Raw genomic sequence first — 13,740 nt, 5'->3', positions numbered from 1 at the left:
AACTATCTGTCTTTTTTTTCAAAACTGAACGTCTTTGGAAATAGTGTTCCTTGCAATTTTTTTGGGATTTACACTTGTTTTACTTTCTCTGCTTGGTTTATTATTTTCTGGTTGCTCAATTGTTTATTTACTTGATTTCTTACCATTTTTATTTCTAGTTTTGACATCATGTCAACCCTGACGCAATATTTTTTTTAACGTTGAAGTAACAAAAAACCGAAAATGAGAGTTCAAAGCACACATTATGCGCAATTATAAGTGGTAATTTGTGTCACGCCGATACACGCCGCCGCCGCCGCCGCCGCTGCCGCCGATATAAGCCAACGGCGTCACGCCGGCGCGCCGGTCGCCGCCGAGGTAAAATGTTTTCTACGCCGCCGATGAAATGGTCGGCGCACAGGTCTAATGCTCTTCCAAATATGCAAGGATAAAAATAAACTTTCTGAAATCAGCGTTTATACGTTTCAATCAAGCGAAAATAGGACCTCAAAGGATAAAAGAAGTAAACGATTTGAAAATATTGGGCGTGATTTTTCATAGAAGTTGGTACACAACAGTTAACTCTAACTATAACTCGTTGATAGCCAATATAAAAACAACATTAAACAAACATAGCGTCAGAAATTTGAATTTGTATGAGAGATGCTGGGTACTAAACATTTTTATTCTATCAAAACTATGGTACGTAGCGCAAATAATCCCCCCATTGAACCGCCAATTGCTCAAATTAAAACAGCATGTGGAAATTTTGTATGGAAAAACTTCATCTTTAGAGAAAACAGACAACAACTATATTTGGATTACCAAAAGGGAGGACTCAAGCTAGTAGATCCTGAATCAAAAATGAAAGCACTATTTATAAAAAATGTGTTATATAACAAAAATGAAGATGGAAATCTCATTGAAGAGGCCTACTTATTTCAAATGAAAATACCGCTGAGGTTAACCAAAAATGGAAGGGAATGGATAGAAGAAGCAAGGAAAGTCAAGAGCACCTTGTCGCTGGAATTAACTGAATTGCTTTACAATCACTTCGTGGATTCTAACAACTTCAAACCAAAAATCGAAACCAAAATTGACCTTTGCTGGACCACGGTATGGGATAACATAAACCAAGACTTCATTTCAATGAATGATCGTTCAAAAGTATTCTGTCTTTTTGATGATATTATTCCGAACGGAGAAAAACTTTCCCCATATAGCATCCGCTCAATGGAAGGAAAATGCAATGAATGTGGGATTTTTGATACAAATCTCCACCGATTGAAGCTATGCCCAAACGCTGAACAAGTGTGAGACTGGTGCAGTCAGATCATTCGAACACGGTTAAAATATGAGGTAGATGATATAGAGGATATTCTTTCTTTCGAAATCAATACTAAGGCGCAAAAACAGAAAGCAGCATTGTGGCTGACAGTAAGAGCAATAGCTTTTAATATAGGAGGGACAAACTTGTCCTTGTTCGGTTTTAAAAAAGAATTGAGGGAACAACGGTGGAATAATAAAAATAATTTCAGGAAAACTTTTGAAAAATATTTAAATATCTGTTAGAATTAGCATTTAATATGTTAATATGTAAATATATATACAAACTATTTGTTTTGAATAAAAAAAAAGCTATTTTCCAAGTTGTGTTTCAAAATATTCATCGTACATCGCGCGATCAACGTAGTAACCTGTCTACTGAGATCAAGTGGATGCACATGTTTTGTCCATATATCATAATCGATTGATGCTACAACTAGTACGCCACTACTGTTTTTTTAAGTTTTGTGAAAATAATGAGTACAACACTAGCATGTGTGATAATAACAAAGCGATAGGTTTTTCAATACTGAGCAGTTCCACAAAAAATGTCCCAGTTTTAATATTTTATTTTAATTGTCATTTTTAATTTGGCTGAAACTCTGCATAGACGTTTCTATAGGCAAAAGATGCCATTCTGTGCTAATGGTTCCATATTTTGCAACACGACTAATTTTTGATAAGCTATCGAAAAATGCTATTTTGGGAAGGTATTGATGATTACAAATATTTTCAGGGCCAAAACAGTTTGTTTGATCGGTATTACGTCTTCGATAAAGTTGTAGTTAGAATTTTTGTCTCTCTGAAAAAATATACACTTTAAAATGTTTTTTTTTTATTGAAAAAAAGGTAAGAGAATAATGTAAATTTATCGTCAGGTTTTAGCTATTATCGCCTGGGGGGCCAATGAAGACATAGAGAACTAACAGGACATAGAGAACTAACAGGAAGATAATCTGCATTATGAAAAACCATCATGCAAAAATTCAACGCTCTAGGACATCATTCACCCCCCGGGCAATAATAGGTAAAATCTGACGATAATAGAGCCGATATCTGTCTAAAAAGTTCTTTTTTTAATTTTTTTTTTAAAAGGACTACAAAAAATTACTGAAACAATGCAACCAAAAAAAAGTTATAGAGTGTATATTTTTTTCGGAAAGACAAAAGTATTGTCTACAACTTTATCGAAGACGTCATACCGATCAAACAAACCGTTATGGCCCTAAAAATATTTGTAATCATAAATACCTTCCCAAAATAGCATTTTCAGTAACTTCTCAAAAATCAGTCGTGCTCCAAAAAATTAAACCAATGGCATAAAATGACATTTTTTGCCTATAGAAACGTCTATGCAAAGTTTCAGTCAAATTAAAAATGACAATTTAAATGAAATATTAAAACTGGGACATTTTTTGTGGATCTGCTCAGTAATAAAAAACCTATCGCTTTGTTAGTATCAAACATGCTAGTGTTGTATTCATTTTTCTCACTAAGCTCAAAAAACAGTAGTGGCGTACTAGTTGTAGCATCAATCGGTTATGATATATGGAGCTAGTAGGGTTATAACATGTGCATTTACTTGGTCTCAGTAGACTACCGTTACTACGTTGATCGCGCGGTGTACGTTGAATATTTTGAAACTCAGCTTGGAAAATAGGTTCAATTGATGGGTTAACACTGATGCTCACCTAATTTTTTTCTTGCATCTTATAGCATTTTTTCTAAGCTTTCCAATGCCGATCTCAGATCGAAAATCGGTAGTTGCGAACATGGTCAAAATTGCATTTTTCTGATATAATCCAAGATGGCGGCCAAATTCAATATGGCGGCCTAAATTCTGATTACGTCAAATGAAAGTCCTATCATTCCTCTTTACAGAAAATTGCTACTTGTAGTACTTCACCTAACAAATTTTAGAGATATAGCTTAAATAATACATCCAGAATTGCTAAAATTTCAACTTTTCTGAAAACTGTTTCGCCCCTTGGTGACCAAGGGGTCAACAAATTCGATCAAATAAAAATGGCATTATCATTTTTTCTCTATTTCTAATAACTATGTCCATTTATATCAAATTTGAAAGACCTTGTGCACCTAGTGGCCTAGTTTCAGCGAGAATTGCTCTAATTTATCCTGATCTTCGAGTTGTTTCGATCTGGTTCATTATAAAGTTATTATGAATCTTTCAAAAAAATTTTATTGAATTTTTATTGATCTCTTAAAAACAAAATAAAAATTTCCAGCATTTTATATGAATTTTACGTATACATACAAAATAAATAATTGAAATCCTTGAAAATGGAACCCAAATTCTCCGTACACAGTTATGAATAGATATTTTGCTGCGTGATAAATATGGTCAAATTTTTCAACATCAGACGAGCGGACGTTCTCAGTTACAGGTACTACGCTGGATTCAAGAAGAACCAATATGTCGCCTGAAACTCTGGGTTCATTAACCGTTATGTACTTGGCAATTTTAACACACGTAAGTACTCGGCAGGGTACCCGGGTACCCACCAAAATGAAATGTTACTTACTTCATCAATTTTTGACCGATATTCGATCTTGACCCGTAAAAAGATTGAAAAATATGTCTATTCTATTTGTACGGGACCTAAAGAGCCCTTGGGTCCCAAATGGTTCCCGTAAATCCGGATCTTCGGGACCATGTCCGAGATCGGGATTCTGCTCCGAAATAACCATTTCGGACAACTTATCAAATGGACTCAAAATGCATGAAAATCAACTCCTGGAATCGCTTTATGAATTTTGGTACCAATTTTGGTCAGTTATTTCGACAATTGTACTAATTTTCCTCACGAGAACATGCTTTCGACTATCCGGATTTACAAGAACCAGATGACCACTGGTTCATGTCGGTTTCAGATTCTAAAAGAAGACAAATTTTCCAATCTTTTGACAGGCCAAGAACGAAAATCGGTCAAGAAATGAAAAAGCAAGAAGCATTTCATTTTGTGGGTATCCGGGTACCCTGCCGAGTACTTATGGGGTAAAAAATTTCGAAGCCTTCCTCTTCGACCCCTCCTGCTGCTATAAACAGTCTGATGGAAAATGGTTTATTTCCACTAGTTGGGAGCATTCCATAAGTTTCAGCTGACTGAGTTAAGGTTATCCTTGTTTTTCAAAGTAATAAAGTCTAAAAAGGTACCCGGGTACCCTGCCGAGTACATAACGGTTAACATTCGTTCACATGAACAATCGGTTCTAGCCTAACTCCGGTCATCATCTCGAGGAACCACATATGACAATTAGTGCATAAAATGTGCGAGGTAACCAGGTATTTTGAAAAAAAAAAAAAATAAAATAAAAAAAATCCAGGACCGGTCGGGTAGCGGCAATTTCGGGGTGTTTTTCTTCCGGGTACGGTTAGTTGGAAAAAAAATTTCGGGTTTGGGTCGGGTACGGGTATTTTAAACAAACCCGACTTCGGGTTCGGGTCGGGTGCGGGTTTGAAAATTCTCGATAGGTCGGGTACGGGTCGGGTACGGGTAACAAATTTCCCATACCCGACCATCTCTAGTCTATACCCGTTGTGCAACCGTTTTAGCTGAACCCTTATCTCGCATTTTTAACCGATCATTTGAGCAAGGAAAATTCCCGCAGCTTTGGAAGCAGTCGCACATGTTTCCTGTATTTAAAAGTGGAGATCGGCGTAACATTAGGAATTATCGGGGCATTACCAGTCTTTCTGCCTCGTCTAAATTGTTTGAAATTGTGGTTAGCTCGAGAATCTTATCTTGTACGAAAAACTACATTTTAGCGACCAACACGGGTTCATGCCAGGACGTTCTGTTACCACAAATCTTTTGGACTTCACTACGACTTGCATATCGCACATGGAGCAAAAGGCCCAGATCGACGTCATATACACTGATTTAAAGGCAGCTTTTGACGGAATTGATCACCGCATACTTTTACGCTTTTGAGACTTGGTGCGTCGCAACAATTTGTTGGTTGGCTAAGATCCTACTTATGTGGTCGGACACTACGCGTGATGTTGAGCTCCTGTTAATCCTCCACGTTCTCCAATACATCTGGAATACCACAAGGTAGTAATATGGGGCCGCTCCTTTTCTTACTTTGTATCAACGATGTGACATTGCTATTAAGTGCTGGATGAAGGCTGGTGTATGCTGATGATCTGAAGCTGTATTTGGCTGTGCGGACCATTGATGATTGTCGTGAGTTACAAAGATTGTTGGATATTTTTATAAGTTGGTACCGCAGAAACTGGCTCATAGTCAGTATTGCGAAATGTCAGATCATGACATTCCATCGTATTGCGAACCCTGTCCTGTTCGACTATAATATTGATGGTCATGTGATCGGAAGAGTGGATCAAGTTAACGACCTTGGTGTTTTGCTCGATGCCAAGCTCAATTTTAATCTGAACCGCTCATTTATCATTTCTAAGGCAACTCGACAACTCGGCTTCATTGGTAAAATAGGACGTGATTTTAATGATCCATACTGTTTGAAGGCTTAATACTGTTCACTCGTGAGACCAATATTGGAAAATGCGTATTTGATTTGGTCTCCTTATCAGCTTAGTTGGATTCTGAGGATTGAACGAGTACAAAAAAGATTTATCCGCTTAGCATTGAGAAATCTTCCCTTATTGGCCTTGACACGCTTGAACGACGCAGGAGAATCCAGCAAGCCGGATTTGTGGCCAAGTTATTGAATGGCGAAATTGACTCACCGAGAACCCTATCTTTGCTGAATTTTCGCGCTCCGCAACGCTCACTAAGGTCCGCTGGATTGCTACAACCCAGAGTGCATCGCACAATGTTCGGTTGCAATGAACCTGTCACTGCATGTGTTCGAGCATTCACTTCAGTCGATGAGATCTTCGAATTCGGTTAACCGTTGAACAAATTCCTCCGAAAAGTGACTATGTCTAATATTTTTTAATTGACCATATAGAATAATATTAGGACCTATGTTTTATATGCTGACTCGGGGCAACCCAATGTAATATTTGTTGAATTTAATGTTAGTTCGTAATGTTTGTAGTTTAATTATTGAAAAAATGTAAATGTGTAATATTGTAAATGTGTAGAATTGTAAATGTGTAAAATTGTAACTGTATTCTTAACAAAAGATGATGGGGTTTTTATGCCTCCATGAGGATGGCCTCAAAAGGCTTTTCCCCATCCACTAACTTTCATGGAGACCAATATGGTCAGATGAAAATAGATAATAAATAAATAAATAAATTAAAACAATGCAAATGACAAGGGCCCCATGTCGCTTCCTTGGGGAACTTTTGATTTGTTAGTGAATTGCAGAGAAATACTTAAACCAAGGTTTACGTGTAGAACTCTTCCACGTAGATATAAGCTCAGCCATACAACGAACTGGTGGGAGGCACCTAAGCGTGACCAAACCGATGCTATGGCAGCTGTTCCCGAAAGCCGCCGACGATGATTATGACGCTGGTGTTGAAATTGAAAATATGGTCTCGAGCTCCGTTCATTGTGCCGCATGTGTACGGATTATTTGCGTGTTTTCAACTATATCGAATGTAGGGCCATCTGGAACGTGTTGAAACATGTTTGAACATGACCATTTATGCCCTGCACAAAATCCACAAAACGTTGAAAACAAAACAAACGTCCTTCGTTTTTTGGCATTTCTACACAGCACTTGCAGCAACAGTTGATCTATCATGGACGGACCTTAGTCGGCTGTTTCACTAGCACTCACAGCCTTCTGACGTATAATCGAGCCAGAGAGCCAGAGAAAAATAGCAATAGATATGCGAAGAGAGTGTTGTGAGCCAAACGAACATATCAAAATTCGAGCCAAACGAACAAGAAAGGTAACACATTGAAAGATATTGCAATAAGGTTCAATAAAAAATATATTTATTTTTACGCGTTTTTCATGTTTTATTGCTAAAACATGAATTGAGAATGCTCCAAAGTTGCTTCATCACTGGTGGTTCACAAACCTTTTTTATGGTCTACAGAATAATGATGAAAGTATATAAAATTAAACATAAACATAAAATTTAACACCTTCACGGTTTTTGTGATGCACTTTATTATTCCCCAGGACTTCAACCGTCACCAGCAGTTATACGAGCCGAATAAAAAAGTTAGTGAACATTGCGCTTTGAGAAGCGATTTGGCACCTCTGATATGTGAAACCTAGTTGCCAAATCAGCGTTTTTTTTCATCGCTTATCTCTCCCTCTGAGGATCTCTAGAGAAAAACGGCTTGAAGCTAAATGTATGGAGATGAAGTTCGTGACAGCGATGTGGGCGCGACATTTTACACAAGAGTTGCATGGTAGAAGCGATCACAAGCTGCTTTGAGATCGGTGTAAATCGCGTCTACTTGAACTTTCTGTTCCATTTGTAAAATTCACGACGAGGTGAACTCCAATAAGTTGGTACAAAACGGGCCCGACATAAATCCGTGGTGAGTGGTAGAAATCTAGTGCTTAGTACGAGAAAGCATATAGCCTAAAGCCTACTATGATCTCAAACACTTCAGACCCAGCAAAAAGGTTAGTAATGCAAAAAGCACTCTCGTAATAATGCACTGGCATCTTCTTACCGAAAGGTGATAATAGGATCTTCAGTGTTGTTCAGTTTAAGGTAGATGCTTTGGGTTAACTTGCCACCCGCCGTTGGTAAAGGATTGTATTTCAAATGTTTTTTTTTATTCTAGAAAGACGCATTGCCCAGGTTATATCTCGATAAGAAGAATTACCCCTCTACCCAGTTGATAAAGTTACCTTATTAAAAACTTAAATGTTTCATTTTATTCTGAGAAACTGAACGAATTACAGATAAAACCACCATAAGCACGTTTTGGATTTTTTTTTCAATTTATATAACAATCAGTCAACCTTATAGTCTAATGCCGAAAATGCCTAAACGTTCGTTTCTCCTGTACTGAAGAAATAGTGTCAAATGATTATAATTCATCAATACTTTAACAAGAAGCAATACGTACAATTCTAATGTTCTTTGAAGTTTATCCGGAACCTCATGCCGAAAATACTTTTGCCTTTGCGAAATCTCCATGAGAAAAACCGAAAGTCACTATATATGGAAATGAATCTTTCCTCTTGAAAGTTCGCAAAGTATACAAACGATGAACCAGTCTTAGCAGACGGTTCAGACTGGTAGTGTATTTGAATATCGATGAAAACTGTTCAAGAAGGGAGAAAACTGTGCTTTGGTTTGCCTAGTCAATAAAAGGGATTCCGCGGTTCTGTATTTTTCGCGTTTATTTTTCAGATGCCGTGAAATTTAATGAATTTCCCTTATTAAAATTCGGCGGAAACTGCTGAACTTGAGAAAATCGAATTTCGTAACTGCGTCTATAACTTAACCATTACAGTTGATAGCGGTTTGCCACCCCTAGAAGGTTTAATAATGCGACATTGAAATTGATTTAGGCAACTTTCTTCATTCCAGTCACTAGTGGACGGGTCCCGTTGTCTGTGGTCGAAACGAACACGAACAATGTGAACTTCAGAGCAATTTGCAACTGGAGCTATTTCGGAGGTGTCAGTCACTTTTTCTGTCATCACTCACTATTTCATACTTTTCGTTGTTCTGCACCCGAGTCAGACTGCTGCTCGTATTTCATAATATGCTGAACACCGTCATTGTGAAATATTTGAAGATGCTTGATGGTGGGCTGCCTTCCCTCATTGAGTAGTAAAATTGTATACCTAGAATGAATTCTCCTGCCATTAGTGCAGCGCGGTTCACGATGATTTGGATGGGGTGGGGTGAGAGGAGAGGGTGCTAGTAAGTTCGTGCTGTTTGAGGTACGAGCAGGTTGTCGTAAACTGGCAATGTTGAGGTTTTGACATAATGACGTGTCAAATTTGTAATACGAAAATTGCACGTGAACTGAATCGCTAAGCGTTTTATAGACGTAGACATGCAGTCTTGGGATGCGCGATTCAGATGCGCTACTGATGGATGAAGATATCAACTGTACCATGTAGCATTTTCGGAGTGGGTTGCAGCTAAGCACATTTTTCGTGTATATATTAAACTACTCTAATCCTTTTGGTTGCATCATTATCACACTGACAAGTTGTTTGAAATTGTGACATTTCGAACTGTCAGGGGCGGTTGCATGTCAAATTTTGAAAAACTATATTGGATCCACGTGCATTTGTGTTAAGTAATCTTTCTAGGAAAAATGAAAAATACTCATTAGCGTCAATTGAACTTTCCAAACAATGCAAGAGCAATTTTAATTTAAACTCATTGTTTGTTTACATACACCTACATATGTAAAAAGTCTATTTGCTTTTCTTCGCACTTGAGAATAATTTTGAAACTACCTACGTGTCTCTAGCTTATTAATGGAAAAGTTGAATATTCCTACCATGTGTTTAGCACTAATTTAGCACTTCCATTAACTCCAGACACCACAGAAACAGTGAGCTCCATAATTATCTATTTTTAACTTTCTAATGTTTAACATCGCGGTGTACTGTCAATCTTCCACCTGGGGCAAACAATCGGTTCGATAAACGATTTTTAACGCCTTTAATCCTTCAAACAATAATTACTCTAATAGGTTTTACGCCGCAAGACAGCCTCGACGGAGCATCCAACCCGGCAAACCTGCTGAACCAATTGAAATTTCGAACTGCCACGGGCTAGGTGTTTGTTGCCGGCAATAACGACTAACCCCGATGTGATGCTAGTAAGTAATTGTAAAAGTTTCGCAAGCGATATAGAAATTAATTTCTCTAAGCTTAATTGATTCTACCCTCCGTACACTGTAATCTTCGTGATTGCACAACCATCTAATCTCGGTGCTCTAGATAGCGCGATTTATTCTACACGCAACCAGAAGTTTTTCCCTATGGAAGCACATGCGGTAAGCTCACCATGGATCCTGCAAACCCGCGGGCTGATTGCTAATGGTGCTCGAAACCGGGTGACCGCTTTATAGTATGACCTTAAACCCAGCATATCCAGACCGCTGTGGATGTCGACAGTCAGGCGGCTGCAAAAGGATGGCAATTGCAACAAATTTTCAAATCATATTTCCTATTAAAATGATTATAATCGATGTAAATTCAAACGGGAGGACTAGAGGTAAGCAACTATATGTAAATTGTAGATGAGTAGCGGGAAGGGAGTATGTATGACCATCAGACTATACAAAATCTATTATCGTGTGATGGCAGTTTTGCCCTGTTCCCTAGCCCGGCGGCTGTAGGTTGATTGCTGCCACTTCACGTCTGCACAGAGGAATGTTGAAACGGCTGGTAGCCATGATAGATAATGTATTGTTTTGCATAACAGCATATTACATCGACTGCTTCTACGGTGACCATACGCTTGTGTTTTGTAAATATTCACCAGGCAGGAATGTGCGCACGACAGGAAAATGTTTATGTTAAGAAGTTGATACAAAAAATATCCAATTTCATAAAGGTTAGAGTAAATAATATTAAAACTCATCCGTATTTCACCTACAAAAATATGATTTTTTTTTGGAAAAGTATCAAAATCCAATGGAGTACCACCATTTACGAACCTGATTATGTTCTTTGATAACAATACTGCAATCACTCGTTGAATTTTCGCTGTACTGCAGCATAGACGGTGATGCTCGGAAAAAGGTAAGCTGCCACCTGAGGCAATAGAATCAAATTATTATTGTCGGCAAATACTTTTTGGTTTACATGGTGACATATTGAATGTGTACCATTATCATGGTTTGTGGGAGTTTTGAATAATTCCGGTGATGTTTGAGGATTTTATTTTAGTTCCATATTGAATAGCGACACGGGTGAATGCTACTAAGCAGCTCCGCAAAAAAAGTCCCAGTTTTAATATTTTTTTTAATTGTCATTTTTGATTTGGCTGAAACTTTTATAGTCGTTTCTATAGGCAAAAGATGTCATTTTGTGCTATATTTTGCAACACGACTAATTTTTGAGAAGCTATTGAGAAATGTTACTTTGGGAAGGTGTTGATGATTACAAATATTTTTAGGGCCAAAACGGTTTGTTTAATCGGTGTAGATAGCCATTTTGTCTTTCCGAAAAAAATATACACTCTAAAAAAATTATTTCCTAAAAAAAAAGGAAATAAAAATAATTTTCTAAAAATGTTCATTTTTTAAAAAAAATAATTTTTTTATGTAAAAAGTACGAAAGAAAAGCTAAACAATGCAACCGGTCCGATTATGATTAAACCAGGAAAAAAGTTATGATCTATGGGCCAAAGAATTCATCTTGTGGTACTGTTTTTATTAATCACGACTTGTTTTTTGAGAATCTTTGTAAAAATGCTATGTAAAAAGGTACAACTATTTTTAGAGCCAAAACGGTTTGTTTGATCGGTGTGACGCCTTCGGCAAAGTTGTAATCAATAATATTGTCATTCTGAAAAAAAAAACACTAGAAAAATTGTTTTTGAGCAAAAAAAAACATGAACATTGATGGCGTTCCGCTCATGGAGCAAAGAGAAACATATACTACAAGGTATACACCTCTAGAGTTTGTATGAAATGGTGACGTGGGACTAAACACCGTAGCACCGGATTATTATTTACAACATATTTTTATTCTCAGCCCTCTCTTGATTTCGACGTAGAACTACGTTTTTCTTTAACCTACCACATAGGGATGTAAATAGAAAAACTATAAACGAAAAGGGGACGAAAATTGTCCTTTTTTAAATGCTTATAAATCGGTTTGTTTTCAACCGATTTCCTTCATATTTGCAGCAATTGATTGGAAAATTATACACGCATTCACATAAATGTAGAAAATTGTTGATTGATTATGCGAACAATTGTACTATTGATAATTGCTAAGCCTTGTTGTAAAGAAAATTACGTCCTCTGATTGGTCGCTCGCTGCCTTTCCCTAAAAAGGTCGACAGAATAGTATAACTAGTTAGCTGCAGTGTAGCGAATGGCGGGAGTAGCAGTAGTGGGTTGCGCCAGTACACAAATCACAGTACACAGCAGCAGCGAGGTAGCACCAAACGTCTCGATTTGACATTTAAGGGCTTCGGCCTTCTGCCCGCAATAAAGTTTTGCTTTATCTTGGCAACAGCGCATTCTGTGCTGAATCCAAGAAAACACAATCTGTCGCGGCCTTCTTATTTACTGACTGTGAAAACAGCTTTCACAGATTTTGAACAGCAAAATGCCTTTCTCAAGGCAAATAATCAAATAATTCAAGGTTAATAATTTTTGGCAATAACATAATCATTCTGTGCTGGATCCTAGCAATCAAATTCTGTCGCGGTCAAAAAATTTGCTTTATTTATTTACTGTTGGGGCAGCACAAAGGCTGCGATCAGCATAACCAGTTTTGAGCAACAACCCAGTCCGCACAAATGACATGTTGGTGACCTTTAAAAGAAAATTCATATTCGCACGAAGAATATTTTCTGTAAATGGTCAGGAATGCTAAATAAGCGTCGAAAAAGCGGGGCTTAGAGCCTTATACAAACTTTTGGTAATTGTCACAAAGTGGTTTGTTAGAATGTTCTGCTTTTTCGTATTTACGTTACTCAGAACAGTTTTATTATAAGTGGGACTTTTTTGTTAGGATGAAAGTCAGCAAGGGTACTATAGAATTCAGCTTGAAGGAAGGGTATGTAGTGGAGAGCCTGAGAATGAACCCATGTTAAAGTCCTTTGACAACCAAATGGCCTGATTTTACTAAGACTCGAACCCACGACCACTCGCTTATTAAAGCGGACTCTGTAACCTTGCGGCTACGAAGCTTTCTTAACTGTGCCTTTCTTAAGGCAAAAAAAAATGATCGAAGATTAATCGTATTTTCGAAAGATCTCGAGCGCAAGATTTCAACACAATACTTTGCAGCCGAAATGCCCGAACACTTCACCTTTTTCTAAACATCCAATTTTCCAATTATCACGAAAATTCATTATTTTTCAACTTTTCAGAGTAGAGTCTTAATACCTTAATACTGCGCGTAGTTGTACGTCGGTTATACGGTCGTGTCTAGGATACAACCTCCTACTTTTTTAAATAAATATATTTGTTTTACTCGGAAGAATTTCTTTTACACTTGGCGGTATTGTGCCTTTAGTATTTGTTTTTATGTTCAAACATTAATTTGATAACGCAAAAGCGTATCGTTGTTGGGGAATAAGCACCAAGAATTTCTCCTAAGGCGTCTAAATCAGAACTAATACTATTTCCACAAAATCTTTCAAATCTAACAATACTTACGATATCATAATTAATGGTTTTGTCTTATTTAACTCTGATTAAATTCAATTTATTATAAGAATCTTACTCTGAAAATAGTTTCGAAGCCGTTACATAGACTCACTAATACACCCAACACAAACGGGGAAGATTTCGTTACTTTTGAGCAACATTTTATTACTTTTTGTGTCTTATGACCGCGCATTAGATACAA

The sequence above is a fragment of the Wyeomyia smithii genome, chromosome 3 (genome assembly GCF_029784165.1).
Source record: "Wyeomyia smithii strain HCP4-BCI-WySm-NY-G18 chromosome 3, ASM2978416v1, whole genome shotgun sequence".
NCBI lineage: Eukaryota > Metazoa > Arthropoda > Insecta > Diptera > Culicidae > Wyeomyia > Wyeomyia smithii.
Note: the sequence above shows the minus strand (reverse complement) of the source record.